This window comes from Oncorhynchus keta, chromosome 1 (genome assembly GCF_023373465.1).
Source record: "Oncorhynchus keta strain PuntledgeMale-10-30-2019 chromosome 1, Oket_V2, whole genome shotgun sequence".
Classification (NCBI taxonomy): Eukaryota; Metazoa; Chordata; class Actinopteri; order Salmoniformes; family Salmonidae; genus Oncorhynchus; species Oncorhynchus keta.
This window is the reverse complement of record NC_068421.1, coordinates 80740003-80756831: the sequence shown is the minus strand read 5'-3', so window position 1 is coordinate 80756831 and position 16829 is coordinate 80740003. Positions and strand designations below refer to the sequence as shown.

The window sequence follows — 16829 nt, the reverse complement described above, 5'->3', positions numbered from 1 at the left end:
AGGTAATAACTAGTCAGACGGGAGAGAGAGAGCAAGGTAAATACTAGACAGAGACGGGAGAGAGAGAGCAAGGTAAAAACTAGAGAGAGACGGGAGAGAGAGAGCAAGATAACAATTAGACAGAGACGGGAGAGAGAGAGCAAGGTAAAAACTAGAGAGAGCCGGGAGAGAGAGAGCAAGGTAAAAACTAGACAGAGACGGGAGAGAGAGAGAGCAAGATAAATACTAGACAGAGACGGGAGAGAGAGAACAACGTAAAAACTCCACGGAGACGGGAGAAAGAGAGCAAGGTAAATACTAGACAGAGACGGGAGAGAGAGAACAAGGTAATAACTAGACAAAGTGCAAGGTATATACTAGACAGAGACGGGAGAGAGAGAGAGCAAGGTAAATACTAGACAGAGACGGGAGAAAGAGAGCAAGGTAAAAGTAGACAGAGATCAAGGTAATAACTAGTCAGACGGGAGAGAGAGAGCAAGGTAAATACTAGACAGAGACGGGAGAGAGGGAGCAATGTATAAACTAGACAGAGAGCAAGGTAATAACTGGACAGAGACGGAGACAGAAAGCAAGGTAATAACTAGACAGAGAGCAAGGTAATAACTAGACAGAGAGCAATGTAATAACTAGACAGAGCCGGGAGAGAGAGAGCAAGGTAATAACTAGACAGAGAGCAAGGTAATAACTAGACAGAGACGGGAGACAGAAAGCAAGGTAATAACTAGACAGAGAGCAAGGTAATAACTAGACAGAGCTGGGAGAGAGAGAGCAAGGTAATAACTAGACAGAGAGCAAGGTAATAACTAGACAGAGACGGGAGACAGAAAGCAACGTAAATACTAGACAGAGACAGGAGAGAGAGAGCAAGGTAATAACTAGACAGAGACGGGAGACAGAAAGCAAGGTAATAACTAGACAGAGATCAAGGTAATAACTAGTCAGACGGGAGAGAGAGAGCAAGGTAATAACTAGACAGAGAGCAAGGTAATAACTAGACAGAGACGGGAGACAGAGAGCAAGGTAAAAACTAGACAGAGACGGGAGACAGAGAACAAGGTAAACACTAGACAGAGACGGGAGACAGAGAGCAAGGTAATAACTAGACAGAGAGCAAGGTAATAACTAGACAGAGAGCAAGGTAAAAGTAGACAGAGATCAAGGTAATAACTAGTCAGACGGGAGAGAGAGAGCAAGGTAAATACTAGACAGAGACGGGAGAGAGAGCGCAAGGTAAAAACTAGACAGAGACGGGAGACAGAGAGCAAGGTAAATACTAGACAGAGATGGGAGAGAGAGAGCAAGATAATAACTAGACAGAGATCAAGGTAATAACTCGTCAGACGGGAGAGAGAGAGCAAGGTAATAACTAGACAGAGAGCAAGGTAATAACTAGTCAGACGGGAGAGAGAGAGCAAGGTAATAACTAGACAGAGAGCAAGGTAATAACTAGACAGAGACGGGAGACAGAGAGCAAGGTAAAAACTAGACAGAGACGGGAGACAGAGAACAAGGTAAAAACTAGACAGAGACGGGAGACAGAGAGCAAGGTAATAACTAGACAGAGAGCAAGGTAATAACTAGACAGAGAGCAAGGTAATAACTAGACAGAGAGCAAGGTAATAACTAGACAGAGAGCAAGGTAATAACTAGTCAGACGGGAGAGAGAGAGCAAGGTAAAACTAGACAGAGATCAAGGTAATAACTAGTCAGACGGGAGAGAGAGAGCAAGGTAAATACTAGACAGAGACGGGAGAGAGAGAGCAAGGTAAAAACTAGACAGAGACGGGAGAAAGAGTGCAAGGTAAAAACTAGACAGAGACAGGAGACAGAGAGCAAGGTAAATACTAGACAGAGATGGGAGAGAGAGAGCAAGGTAATAACTAGACAGAGATCAAGGTAATAACTCGTCAGACGGGAGAGAGAGAGCAAGGTAATAACTAGACAGAGAGCAAGGTAATAACTAGACAGAGACGGGAGACAGAGAGCAAGGTAAAAACTAGACAGAGACGGGAGACAGAGAACAAGGTAAAAACTAGACAGAGACGGGAGACAGAGAGCAAGGTAATAACTAGACAGAGAGCAAGGTAATAACTAGACAGAGAGCAAGGTAAAACTAGACAGAGATCAAAGTAATAACTAGTCAGACGGGAGAGAGAGAGCAAGGTAAATACTAGACAGAGACGGGAGACAGAGAGCAAGGTAAATACTAGACAGAGATGGGAGAGAGAGAGCAAGGTAAAAACTAGACAGAGACAGGAGACAGAGAGCAAGGTAAATACTAGACAGAGATGGGAGAGAGAGAGCAAGGTAATAACTAGACAGAGATCAAGGTAATAACTCGTCAGACGGGAGAGAGAGAGCAAGGTAATAACTAGACAGAGAGCAAGGTAATAACTAGACAGAGACGGGAGACAGAGAGCAAGGTAAAAACTAGACAGAGACGGGAGACAGAGAACAAGGTAAAAACTAGACAGAGACGGGAGACAGAGAGCAAGGTAATAACTAGACAGAGAGCAAGGTAATAACTAGACAGAGAGCAAGGTAAAACTAGACAGAGATCAAGGTAATAACTAGTCAGACGGGAGAGAGAGAGCAAGGTAAATACTAGACAGAGACGGGAGAGAGAGAGCAAGGTAAAAACTAGACAGAGACGGGAGACATAGAGCAAGGTAAATACTAGACAGAGATGGGAGAGAGAGAGCAAGATAATAACTAGACAGAGATCAAGGTAATAACTCGTCAGACGGGAGAGAGAGAGCAAGGTAATAACTAGACAGAGAGCAAGGTAATAACTAGACAGAGACGGGAGACAGAGAGCAAGGTAAAAACTAGACAGAGACGGGAGACAGAGAACAAGGTAAAAACTAGACAGAGACGGGAGACAGAGAGCAAGGTAATAACTAGACAGAGAGCAAGGTAATAACTAGACAGAGAGCAAGGTAATAACTAGACAGAGAGCAAGGTAATAACTAGACAGAGACGGGAGACAGAGAGCAAGGTAAAACTAGACAGAGATCAAGGTAATAACTAGTCAGACGGGAGAGAGAGAGCAAGGTAAATACTAGACAGAGACGGGAGAGAGAGAGCAAGGTAAAAACTAGACAGAGACGGGAGAGAGAGTGCAAGGTAAAAACTAGACAGAGACAGGAGACAGAGAGCAAGGTAAATACTAGACAGAGATGGGAGAGAGAGAGCAAGGTAATAACTAGACAGAGATCAAGGTAATAACTCGTCAGACGGGAGAGAGAGAGCAAGGTAATAACTAGACAGAGAGCAAGGTAATAACTAGTCAGACGGGAGAGAGAGAGCAAGGTAATAACTAGACAGAGAGCAAGGTAATAACTAGACAGAGACGGAGACAGAGAGCAAGGTAAAAACTAGACAGAGACAGTAGACAGAGAACAAGGTAAAAACTAGACAGAGACGGGAGACAGAGAGCAAGGTAATAACTAGACAGAGAGCAAGGTAATAACTAGACAGAGAGCAAGGTAATAACTAGACAGAGAGCAAGGTAATAACTAGACAGAGAGCAAGGTAATAACTAGACAGAGACGGGAGACAGAGAGCAGGGTAAAACTAGACAGAGATCAAGGTAATAACTAGTCAGACGGGAGAGAGAGAGCAAGGTAAATACTAGACAGATATCAAGGTAATAACTATTTAGACGGGAGAGAGAGAGCAAGGTAAATACTAGACAGAGACGGGAGAGAGAGAGCAAGGTAAAAACTAGACAGAGACGGGAGAGAGAGTGCAAGGTAAAAACTAGACAGAGACGGGAGACAGAGAGCAAGGTAAATACTAGACAGAGATGGGAGAGAGAGAGCAAGGTAATAACTAGACAGAGATCAAGGTAATAACTCGTCAGACGGGAGAGAGAGAGCAAGGTAATAACTAGACAGAGAGCAAGGTAAATACTAGACAGAGACAGGAGAGAGAGAGCAAGGTAAAAACTAGACAGAGATGGGAGAGAGAGAGCAAGATAATAACTAGACAGAGAGCAAGGTAAAACCTAGACAGAGACGGGAGACAGAGAACAAGGTAAAAACTAGACAGAGACGGGAGACAGAGAGCAAGGTAATAACTAGACAGAGAGCAAGGTAATAACTAGACAGAGAGCAAGGTAATAACTAGACAGAGAGCAAGGTAATAACTAGACAGAGACGGGAGACAGAGAGCAAGGTAAAACTAGACAGAGATCTAGGTAATAACTAGTCAGACGGGAGAGAGAGAGCAAGGTAAATACTAGACAGAGACGGGATAGAGAGAGCAAGGTAAAAACTAGTCAGAGACGGGAGAGAGAGAGCAAGGTAAAAACTAGACAGAGAGCAAGGTAATAACTAGACAGAGATGGGAGAGAGAGAGCAAGGTAATAACTAGACAGAGATCAAGGTAATAACTCGTCAGACGGGAGAGAGAGAGCAAGGTAATAACTAGACAGAGAGCAAGGTAATAACTAGACAGAGATCAAGGTAATAACTAGTCAGACGGGAGAGAGAGAGCAAGGTAATAACTAGACAGAGAGCAAGGTAATAACTAGACAGAGATGGGAGAGAGAGAGCAAGGTAATAACTAGACAGAGAGCAAGGTAATAACTAGACAGAGATGGGAGAGAGAGAGCAAGGTAATAACTAGACAGAGAGCAAGGTAATAACTAGACAGAGATCAAGGTAATAACTAGTCAGACGGGAGAGAGAGAGCAAGGTAAATACTAGACAGAGACGGGAGAGAGGGAGCAAGGTAAAAACTAGACAGAGACGGGAGACAGAGAACAAGGTAATAACTAGGCAGAGACGGGAGACAGAGAGCAAGGTAATAACTAGACAGAGAGCAAGGTAATAACTGGACAGAGACGGAGACAGAAAGCAAGGTAATAACTAGACAGAGAGCAAGGTAATAACCAGACAGAGAGCAATGTAATAACTAGACAGAGCCGGGAGAGAGAGAGCAAGGTAATAACTAGACAGAGAGCAAGGTAATAACTAGACAGAGACGGGAGACAGAAAGCAAGGTAATAACTAGACAGAGAGCAAGGTAATAACTAGACAGAGCCGGGAGAGAGAGAGCAAGGTAATAACTAGACAGAGAGCAAGGTAATAACTAGACAGAGACGGGAGAGAGAGAGCAAGGTAATAACTAGACAGAGAATGGGAGACAGAAAGCAAGGTAATAACTAGACAGAGATCAAGGTAATAACTAGTCAGACGGGAGAGAGAGAGCAAGGTAATAACTAGACAGAGAGCAAGGTAATAACTAGACAGAGACGGGAGACAGAGAGCAAGGTAAAAACTAGACAGAGACGGGAGACAGAGAACAAGGTAAAAACTAGACAGAGACGGGAGACAGAGAGCAAGGTAATAACTAGACAGAGAGCAAGGTAATAACTAGACAGAGAGCAAGGTAAAACTAGACAGAGATCAAGGTAATAACTAGTCAGACGGGAGAGAGAGAGCAAGGTAAATACTAGACGGAGACGGGAGAGAGAGAGCAAGGTAAAAACTAGACAGAGACGGGAGACAGAGAGCAAGGTAAATACTAGACAGAGACGGGAGACAGAGAGCAAGGTAATAACTAGACAGAGAGCAAGGTAATAACTAGACAGAGACGGGAGACAGAGAGCAAGGTAAAAACTAGACAGAGACGGAGACAGAAAGCAAGGTAATAACTAGACAGAGAGCAAGGTAATAACTAGACAGAGCCGGGAGAGAGAGAGCAAGGTAATAACTAGACAGAGAGCAAGGTAATAACTAGACAGAGACGGGAGACAGAAAGCAAGGTAAATACTAGACAGAGACGGAGAGAGAGAGCAAGGTAATAACTAGACAGAGAATGGGAGACAGAAAGCAAGGTAATAACTAGACAGAGATCAAGGTAATAACTAGTCAGACGGGAGAGAGAGAGCAAGGTAATAACTAGACAGAGAGCAAGGTAATAACTAGACAGAGACGGGAGACAGAGAGCAAGGTAAAAACTAGACAGAGACGGGAGACAGAGAACAAGGTAAAAACTAGACAGAGACGGAGACAGAGAGCAAGGTAATAACTAGACAGAGAGCAAGGTAATAACTATTCAGACGGGAGAGAGAGAGCAAGGTAAATACTAGACAGAGACGGGAGAGAGAGAGCAAGGTAAAAACTAGACAGAGACGGGAGAGAGAGTGCAAGGTAAAAACTAGACAGAGACGGGAGACAGAGAGCAAGGTAAATACTAGACAGAGATGGAGAGAGAGAGCAAGGTAATAACTAGACAGAGATCAAGGTAATAACTCGTCAGACGGGAGAGAGAGAGCAAGGTAATAACTAGACAGAGAGCAAGGTAAATACTAGACAGAGACAGGAGAGAGAGAGCAAGGTAAAAACTAGACAGAGATGGGAGAGAGAGAGCAAGATAATAACTAGACAGAGAGCAAGGTAAAACCTAGACAGAGACGGGAGAGAGAGAACAAGGTAAAAACTAGACAGAGACGGGAGACAGAGAGCAAGGTAATAACTAGACAGAGAGCAAGGTAATAACTAGACAGAGAGCAAGGTAATAACTAGACAGAGAGCAAGGTAATAACTAGACAGAGACGGGAGACAGAGAGCAAGGTAAAACTAGACAGAGATCTAGGTAATAACTAGTCAGACGGGAGAGAGAGAGCAAGGTAAATACTAGACAGAGACGGGATAGAGAGAGCAAGGTAAAAACTAGTCAGAGACGGGAGAGAGAGAGCAAGGTAAAAACTAGACAGAGAGCAAGGTAATAACTAGACAGAGATGGGAGAGAGAGAGCAAGGTAATAACTAGACAGAGATCAAGGTAATAACTCGTCAGACGGGAGAGAGAGAGCAAGGTAATAACTAGACAGAGAGCAAGGTAATAACTAGACAGAGATCAAGGTAATAACTAGTCAGACGGGAGAGAGAGAGCAAGGTAATAACTAGACAGAGAGCAAGGTAATAACTAGACAGAGATGGGAGAGAGAGAGCAAGGTAATAACTAGACAGAGAGCAAGGTAATAACTAGACAGAGATGGGAGAGAGAGAGCAAGGTAATAACTAGACAGAGAGCAAGGTAATAACTAGACAGAGATCAAGGTAATAACTAGTCAGACGGGAGAGAGAGAGCAAGGTAAATACTAGACAGAGACGGGAGAGAGGGAGCAAGGTAAAAACTAGACAGAGACGGGAGACAGAGAACAAGGTAATAACTAGGCAGAGACGGGAGACAGAGAGCAAGGTAATAACTAGACAGAGAGCAAGGTAATAACTGGACAGAGACGGAGACAGAAAGCAAGGTAATAACTAGACAGAGAGCAAGGTAATAACCAGACAGAGAGCAATGTAATAACTAGACAGAGCCGGGAGAGAGAGAGCAAGGTAATAACTAGACAGAGAGCAAGGTAATAACTAGACAGAGACGGGAGACAGAAAGCAAGGTAATAACTAGACAGAGAGCAAGGTAATAACTAGACAGAGCCGGGAGAGAGAGAGCAAGGTAATAACTAGACAGAGAGCAAGGTAATAACTAGACAGAGACGGGAGAGAGAGAGCAAGGTAATAACTAGACAGAGAATGGGAGACAGAAAGCAAGGTAATAACTAGACAGAGATCAAGGTAATAACTAGTCAGACGGGAGAGAGAGCAAGGTAATAACTAGACAGAGAGCAAGGTAATAACTAGACAGAGACGGGAGACAGAGAGCAAGGTAAAAACTAGACAGAGACGGGAGACAGAGAACAAGGTAAAAACTAGACAGAGACGGGAGACAGAGAGCAAGGTAATAACTAGACAGAGAGCAAGGTAATAACTAGACAGAGAGCAAGGTAAAACCAGACAGAGATCAAGGTAATAACTAGTCAGACGGGAGAGAGAGAGCAAGGTAAATACTAGACAGAGACGGGAGAGAGAGAGCAAGGTAAAAACTAGACAGAGACGGGAGACAGAGAGCAAGGTAAATACTAGACAGAGACGGGAGACAGAGAGCAAGGTAATAACTAGACAGAGAGCAAGGTAATAACTAGACAGAGACGGGAGACAGAGAGCAAGGTAAAAACTAGACAGAGACGGGAGAGAGAGAGCAAGGTAATAACTAGACAGAGAGCAAGGTAATAACTAGACAGAGCCGGGAGAGAGAGAGCAAGGTAATAACTAGACAGAGAGCAAGGTAATAACTAGACAGAGACGGGAGACAGAAAGCAAGGTAAATACTAGACAGAGACGGGAGAGAGAGAGCAAGGTAATAACTAGACAGAGAATGGGAGACAGAAAGCAAGGTAATAACTAGACAGAGATCAAGGTAATAACTAGTCAGACGGGAGAGAGAGAGCAAGGTAATAACTAGACAGAGAGCAAGGTAATAACTAGACAGAGACGGGAGACAGAGAGCAAGGTAAAAACTAGACAGAGACGGGAGACAGAGAACAAGGTAAAAACTAGACAGAGACGGGAGACAGAGAGCAAGGTAATAACTAGACAGAGAGCAAGGTAATAACTAGACAGAGAGCAAGGTAAAACTAGACAGAGATCAAGGTAATAACTAGTCAGACGGGAGAGAGAGAGCAAGGTAAAAACTAGACAGAGACGGGAGACAGAGAGCAAGGTAAATACTAGACAGAGATGGGAGAGAGAGAGCAAGATAATAACTAGACAGAGAGCAAGGTAATAACTAGACAGAGACGGGAGACAGAGAGCAAGGTAAAAACTAGACAGAGACGGGAGACAGAGAGCAAGGTAATAACTAGACAGAGAGCAAGCTAATAACTAGACAGAGACGGGAGACAGAGAGCAAGGTAAAAACTAGACAGAGACGGGAGACAGAGAACAAGGTAAAAACTAGACAGAGACGGGAGACAGAGAGCAAGGTAATAACTAGTCAGACTGGAGAGAGAAAGCAAGGTAATAACTAGACAGAGAGCAATGTAATAACTAGACAGAGACGGGAGACAGAGAGCAAGGTAATAACTAGACAGACACGGGAGACAGAGAGCAAGGTAATAACTAGACAGAGAGCAAGGTAATAACTCGACAGAGACGGGAGACAGAGAGCAAGGTAAAACTAGACAGAGATCAAGGTAATAACTAGTCAGACGGGAGAGAGAGAGCAAGGTAAATACTAGACAGAGACGGGAGAGAGAGAGCAAGGTAAAAACTAGACAGAGACGGGAGAGAGAGTGCAAGGTAATAACTAGACAGAGAGCAAGGTAATAACTAGACAGAGATCAAGGTAATAACTAGTCAGACGGGAGAGAGAGAGCAAGGTAATAACTAGACAGAGAGCAAGGTAATAACTAGACAGAGACGGGAGACAGAAAGCAAGGTAATAACTAGACAGAGACGGGAGACAGAGAGCAAGGTAATAACTAGACAGAGAGCAATGTAATAACTAGACAGAGCCGGGAGAGAGAGAGCAAGGTAATAACTAGACAGAGAGCAAGGTAAATACTAGACAGAGACGGGAGAGAGAGAGCAAGGTAAAAACTAGACAGAGACGGGAGACAGAGAGCAAGGTAAATACTAGACAGAGATGGGAGAGAGAGAGCAAGATAATAACTAGACAGAGATCAAGGTAATAACTTGTCAGACGGGAGAGAGAGAGCAAGGTAATAACTAGACAGAGAGCAAGGTAATAACTAGTCAGACGGGAGAGAGAGAGCAAGGTAATAACTAGACAGAGAACAAGGTAATAACTAGACAGAGACGGGAGACAGAGAGCAAGGTAAAAACTAGACAGAGACGGGAGACAGAGAACAAGGTAAAAACTAGACAGAGACGGGAGACAGAGAGCAAGGTAATAACTAGACAGAGAGCAAGGTAATAACTAGACAGAGAGCAAGGTAATAACTAGACAGAGAGCAAGGTAATAACTAGACAGAGACGGAGACAGAGAGCAAGGTAAAACTAGACAGAGATCAAGGTAATAACTAGCCAGACGGGAGAGAGAGAGCAAGGTAAAAACTAGACAGAGACGGGAGAGAGAGAGCAAGGTAAAAACTAGACAGAGACGGGAGACAGAGAGCAAGGTAATAACTAGACAGAGAGCAAGGTAATAACTAGACAGACGGGAGAGAGAGAGCAAGGTAATAACTAGACAGAAAGCAAGGTAAATACTAGACAGAGACGGGAGAGAGAGAGCAAGGTAATAACTAGACAGAGATCAAGGTAATAACTTGGTCCTTCTGTGGCTCAGTGGTCCTTCTGTGGCTCAGTTGGTAGAGCATGGCGCTTGTAACGCCAGGGTAGTGGGTTCGATTCCGGGACCACCCATACGTAGAATGTATGCACACATGACTGTAAGTCGCTTTGGATAAAAGCGTCAGCTAAATGGCATATATTATATTTATTATATTAGTCAGACGGGAGAGAGAGAGCAAGGTAATAACTAGACAGAGATGGGAGAGAGAGAGCAAGGTAATAACTAGACAGAGAGCAAGGTAATAACTAGACAGAGATGGGAGAGAGAGCAAGGTAATAACTAGACAGAGAGCAAGGTAATAACTAGACAGAGATCAAGGTAATAACTAGTCAGACTGGAGAGAGAGAGCAAGGTAAATACTAGACAGAGATGGGAGACAGAAAACAAGGTAATAACTAGGCAGAGACGGGAGACAGAGAGCAAGGTAATAACTAGACAGAGAGCAATGTAATAACTAGACAGAGACGGGAGACAGAAAGCAAGGTCATAACTAGACAGAGAGCAAGGTAATAACTAGACAGAGCGGGGAGAGAGAGAGCAAGGTAATAACTAGACAGAGAGCAAGGTAATAACTAGACAGAGACGGGAGACAGAAAGCAAGGTAATAACTAGACAGAGATCAAGGTAATAACTATTCAGACGGGAGAGAGAGAGCAAGGTAATAACTAGACAGAGAGCAAGGTAATAACTAGACAGAGACGGGAGACAGAGAGCAAGGTAAAAACTAGACACAGACGGGAGACAGAGAACAAGGTAAAAACTAGACGGAGACGGAGACAGAGAGCAAGGTAATAACTAGACAGAGAGCAAGGTAATAACTAGACAGAGAGCAAGGTAAAACTAGACAGAGATCAAGGTAATAACTAGTCAGACGGGAGAGAGAGAGCAAGGTAAATACTAGACAGAGACGGGAGAGAGAGAGCAAGGTAAAAACTAGACAGAGACGGGAGAGAGAGTGCAAGGTAATAACTAGACAGAGAGCAAGGTAATAACTAGACAGAGATCAAGGTAATAACTAGTCAGACGGGAGAGAGAGAGCAAGGTAATAACTAGACAGAGAGCAAGGTAATAACTAGACAGAGACGGGAGACAGAAAGCAAGGTAATAACTAGACAGAGACGGGAGACAGAGAGCAAGGTAATAACTAGACAGAGAGCAATGTAATAACTAGACAGAGCCGGGGAGAGAGAGAGCAAGGTAATAACTAGACAGAGAGCAAGGTAAATACTAGACAGAGACGGGAGAGAGAGAGCAAGGTAAAAACTAGACAGAGACGGGAGACAGAGAGCAAGGTAAATACTAGACAGAGATGGGAGAGAGAGAGCAAGATAATAACTAGACAGAGATCAAGGTAATAACTTGTCAGACGGGAGAGAGAGAGCAAGGTAATAACTAGACAGAGAGCAAGGTAATAACTAGTCAGACGGGAGAGAGAGAGCAAGGTAATAACTAGACAGAGAGCAAGGTAATAACTAGACAGAGACGGGAGACAGAGAGCAAGGTAAAAACTAGACAGAGACGGGAGACAGAGAACAAGGTAAAAACTAGACAGAGACGGGAGACAGAGAGCAAGGTAATAACTAGACAGAGAGCAAGGTAATAACTAGACAGAGAGCAAGGTAATAACTAGACAGAGAGCAAGGTAATAACTAGACAGAGACGGGAGACAGAGAGCAAGGTAAAACTAGACAGAGATCAAGGTAATAACTAGCCAGACGGGAGAGAGAGAGCAAGGTAAAAACTAGACAGAGACGGGAGAGAGAGAGCAAGGTAAAAACTAGACAGAGACGGGAGACAGAGAGCAAGGTAATAACTAGACAGAGAGCAAGGTAATAACTAGACAGACGGGAGAGAGAGAGCAAGGTAATAACTAGACAGAAAGCAAGGTAAATACTAGACAGAGACGGAGAGAGAGAGCAAGGTAATAACTAGACAGAGATCAAGGTAATAACTTGGTCCTTCTGTGGCTCAGTGGTCCTTCTGTGGCTCAGTTGGTAGAGCATGGCGCTTGTAACGCCAGGGTAGTGGGTTCGATTCCCGGGACCACCCATACGTAGAATGTATGCACACATGACTGTAAGTCGCTTTGGATAAAAGCGTCAGCTAAATGGCATATATTATATTTATTATATTAGTCAGACGGGAGAGAGAGAGCAAGGTAATAACTAGACAGAGATGGGAGAGAGAGAGCAAGGTAATAACTAGACAGAGAGCAAGGTAATAACTAGACAGAGATGGGAGAGAGAGCAAGGTAATAACTAGACAGAGAGCAAGGTAATAACTAGACAGAGATCAAGGTAATAACTAGTCAGACTGGAGAGAGAGAGCAAGGTAAATACTAGACAGAGATGGGAGACAGAAAACAAGGTAATAACTAGGCAGAGACGGGAGACAGAGAGCAAGGTAATAACTAGACAGAGAGCAATGTAATAACTAGACAGAGACGGGAGACAGAAAGCAAGGTCATAACTAGACAGAGAGCAAGGTAATAACTAGACAGAGCCGGGAGAGAGAGAGCAAGGTAATAACTAGACAGAGAGCAAGGTAATAACTAGACAGAGACGGGAGACAGAAAGCAAGGTAATAACTAGACAGAGATCAAGGTAATAACTATTCAGACGGGAGAGAGAGAGCAAGGTAATAACTAGACAGAGAGCAAGGTAATAACTAGACAGAGACGGGAGACAGAGAGCAAGGTAAAAACTAGACACAGACGGGAGACAGAGAACAAGGTAAAAACTAGACGGAGACGGGAGACAGAGAGCAAGGTAATAACTAGACAGAGAGCAAGGTAATAACTAGACAGAGAGCAAGGTAAAACTAGACAGAGATCAAGGTAATAACTAGTCAGACGGGAGAGAGAGAGCAAGGTAAATACTAGACAGAGACGGGAGAGAGAGAGCAAGGTAAAAACTAGACAGAGACGGGAGACAGAGAGCAAGGTAAATACTAGACAGAGATGGGAGAGAGAGAGCAAGATAATAACTAGACAGAGAGCAAGGTAATAACTAGTCAGACGGGAGAGAGAGAGCAAGGTAATAACTAGACAGAGAGCAAGGTAATAAATAAACAGAGACGGGAGACAGAGAGCAAGGTAAAAACTAGACAGAGACGGGAGACAGAGAACAAGGTAAAAACTAGACAGAGACGGGAGACAGAGAGCAAGGTAATAACTAGACAGAGAGCAATGTAATAACTAGACAGAGAGCAAGGTAAAACTAGACAGAGATCAAGGTAATAACTAGTCAGACGGGAGAGAGAGAGCAAGGTAAATACTAGACAGAGACGGAGAGAGAGAGCAAGGTAAAAACTAGACAGAGACGGGAGAGAGAGAGCAAGGTAATAACTAGACAGAGACGGGAGACAGAAAGCAAGGTAATAACTAGACAGAGATCAAGGTAATAACTAGTCAGACGGGAGAGAGAGAGCAAGGTAATAACTAGACAGAGATGGGAGAGAGAGAGCAAGGTAATAACTAGACAGAGAGCAAGGTAATAACTAGACAGAGATGGGAGAGAGAGCAAGGTAATAACTAGACAGAGAGCAAGGTAATAACTAGACAGAGATCAAGGTAATAACTAGTCAGACTGGAGAGAGAGAGCAAGGTAAATACTAGACAGAGATGGGAGACAGAAAACAAGGTAATAACTAGGCAGAGACGGGAGACAGAGAGCAAGGTAATAACTAGACAGAGAGCAATGTAATAACTAGACAGAGACGGGAGACAGAAAGCAAGGTCATAACTAGACAGAGAGCAAGGTAATAACTAGACAGAGCGGGGAGAGAGAGAGCAAGGTAATAACTAGACAGAGAGCAAGGTAATAACTAGACAGAGACGGAGACAGAAAGCAAGGTAATAACTAGACAGAGATCAAGGTAATAACTATTCAGACGGGAGAGAGAGAGCAAGGTAATAACTAGACAGAGAGCAAGGTAATAACTAGACAGAGACGGGAGACAGAGAGCAAGGTAAAAACTAGACACAGACGGGAGACAGAGAACAAGGTAAAAACTAGACGGACACGGGAGACAGAGAGCAAGGTAATAACTAGACAGAGAGCAAGGTAATAACTAGACAGAGAGCAAGGTAATAACTCGACAGAGACGGGAGACAGAGAGCAAGGTAAAAACTAGACAGAGACGGGAGAGAGAGTGCAAGGTAATAACTAGACAGAGAGCAAGGTAATAACTAGACAGAGATCAAGGTAATAACTAGTCAGACGGGAGAGAGAGAGCAAGGTAATAACTAGACAGAGAGCAAGGTAATAACTAGACAGAGACGGGAGACAGAAAGCAAGGTAATAACTAGACAGAGACGGGAGACAGAGAGCAAGGTAATAACTAGACAGAGAGCAATGTAATAACTAGACAGAGCCGGAGAGAGAGAGAGCAAGGTAATAACTAGACAGAGAGCAAGGTAAATACTAGACAGAGACGGGAGAGAGAGAGCAAGGTAAAAACTAGACAGAGACGGGAGACAGAGAGCAAGGTAAATACTAGACAGAGATGGGAGAGAGAGAGCAAGATAATAACTAGACAGAGATCAAGGTAATAACTTGTCAGACGGGAGAGAGAGAGCAAGGTAATAACTAGACAGAGAGCAAAGTAATAACTAGTCAGACGGGAGAGAGAGAGCAAGGTAATAACTAGACAGAGAGCAAGGTAATAACTAGACAGAGACGGGAGACAGAGAGCAAGGTAAAAACTAGACAGAGACGGGAGACAGAGAACAAGGTAAAAACTAGACAGAGACGGGAGACAGAGAGCAAGGTAATAACTAGACAGAGAGCAAGGTAATAACTAGACAGAGAGCAAGGTAATAACTAGACAGAGAGCAAGGTAATAACTAGACAGAGACGGGAGACAGAGAGCAAGGTAAAACTAGACAGAGATCAAGGTAATAACTAGCCAGACGGGAGAGAGAGAGCAAGGTAAAAACTAGACAGAGACGGGAGAGAGAGAGCAAGGTAAAAACTAGACAGAGACGGGAGACAGAGAGCAAGGTAATAACTAGACAGAGAGCAAGGTAATAACTAGACAGACGGGAGAGAGAGAGCAAGGTAATAACTAGACAGAAAGCAAGGTAAATACTAGACAGAGACGGGAGAGAGAGAGCAAGGTAATAACTAGACAGAGATCAAGGTAATAACTTGGTCCTTCTGTGGCTCAGTGGTCCTTCTGTGGCTCAGTTGGTAGAGCATGGCGCTTGTAACGCCAGGGTAGTGGGTTCGATTCCCGGGACCACCCATACGTAGAATGTATGCACACATGACTGTAAGTCGCTTTGGATAAAAGCGTCAGCTAAATGGCATATATTATATTTATTATATTAGTCAGACGGGAGAGAGAGAGCAAGGTAATAACTAGACAGAGATGGGAGAGAGAGAGCAAGGTAATAACTAGACAGAGAGCAAGGTAATAACTAGACAGAGATGGGAGAGAGAGCAAGGTAATAACTAGACAGAGAGCAAGGTAATAACTAGACAGAGATCAAGGTAATAACTAGTCAGACTGGAGAGAGAGAGCAAGGTAAATACTAGACAGAGACGGGAGACAGAGAACAAGGTAATAACTAGGCAGAGACGGGAGACAGAGAGCAAGGTAATAACTAGACAGAGAGCAAGGTAATAACTAGACAGAGACGGAGACAGAAAGCAAGGTAATAACTAGACAGAGAGCAAGGTAATAACTAGACAGAGACGGAGACAGAGAGCAAGGTAATAACTAGACAGAGAGCAAGGTAATAACTGGACAGAGACGGAGACAGAGAGCAAGGTAATAACTGGACAGAGATCAAGGTAATAACTATTCAGACGGAGAGAGAGAGCAAGGTAATAACTAGACAGAGAGCAAGGTAATAACTAGACAGAGACGGGAGACAGAGAGCAAGGTAAAAACTAGACACAGACGGGAGACAGAGAACAAGGTAAAAACTAGACGGAGACGGGAGACAGAGAGCAAGGTAATAACTAGACAGAGAGCAAGGTAATAACTAGACAGAGAGCAAGGTAAAACTAGACAGAGATCAAGGTAATAACTAGTCAGACGGGGAGAGAGAGCAAGGTAAATACTAGACAGAGACGGGAGAGAGAGAGCAAGGTAAAAACTAGACAGAGACGGAGACAGAGAGCAAGGTAAATACTAGACAGAGATGGGAGAGAGAGAGCAAGATAATAACTAGACAGAGAGCAAGGTAATAACTAGTCAGACGGGAGAGAGAGAGCAAGGTAATAACTAGACAGAGAGCAAGGTAATAAATAAACAGAGACGGGAGACAGAGAGCAAGGTAAAAACTAGACAGAGACGGGAGACAGAGAACAAGGTAAAAACTAGACAGAGACGGGAGACAGAGAGCAAGGTAATAACTAGACAGAGAGCAATGTAATAACTAGACAGAGAGCAAGGTAAAACTAGACAGAGATCAAGGTAATAACTAGTCAGACGGGAGAGAGAGAGCAAGGTAAATACTAGACAGAGACGGGAGAGAGAGAGCAAGGTAAAAACTAGACAGAGACGGGAGAGAGAGAGCAAGGTAATAACTAGACAGAGACGGGAGACAGAAAGCAAGGTAATAACTAGACAGAGATCAAGGTAATAACTAGTCAGACGGGAGAGAGAGAGCAAGGTAATAACTAGACAGAGAGCAAGGTAATAACTAGA

General features: G+C 43.8%; 1 protein-coding gene and 2 long non-coding RNA genes across 5 annotated transcripts in view; all 3 read left to right on the top strand.

Annotated features, from left to right (window-relative positions):
• Positions 1-16829, top strand: part of podn (podocan) — an 82951-nt gene that overhangs the window by 23875 nt on the left and 42247 nt on the right. The window lies entirely within an intron of this gene.
• LOC127907304 (uncharacterized) overlaps positions 1-16829 on the top strand; it is a 32168-nt gene that overhangs the window by 15059 nt on the left and 280 nt on the right. For all 3 annotated transcript variants that reach the window (XR_008064101.1, XR_008064102.1, XR_008064100.1), the window contains one exon: positions 8060-8990. This is a non-coding gene — a long non-coding RNA (uncharacterized LOC127907304). The remainder of the gene's footprint in view (positions 1-8059; positions 8991-16829) is intronic.
• On the top strand, positions 13479-15962 carry LOC127907306 (uncharacterized). Its single transcript, XR_008064104.1, has 3 exons — positions 13479-14022; positions 15771-15851; positions 15910-15962. It is a non-coding gene; the product is annotated as an uncharacterized LOC127907306 (long non-coding RNA).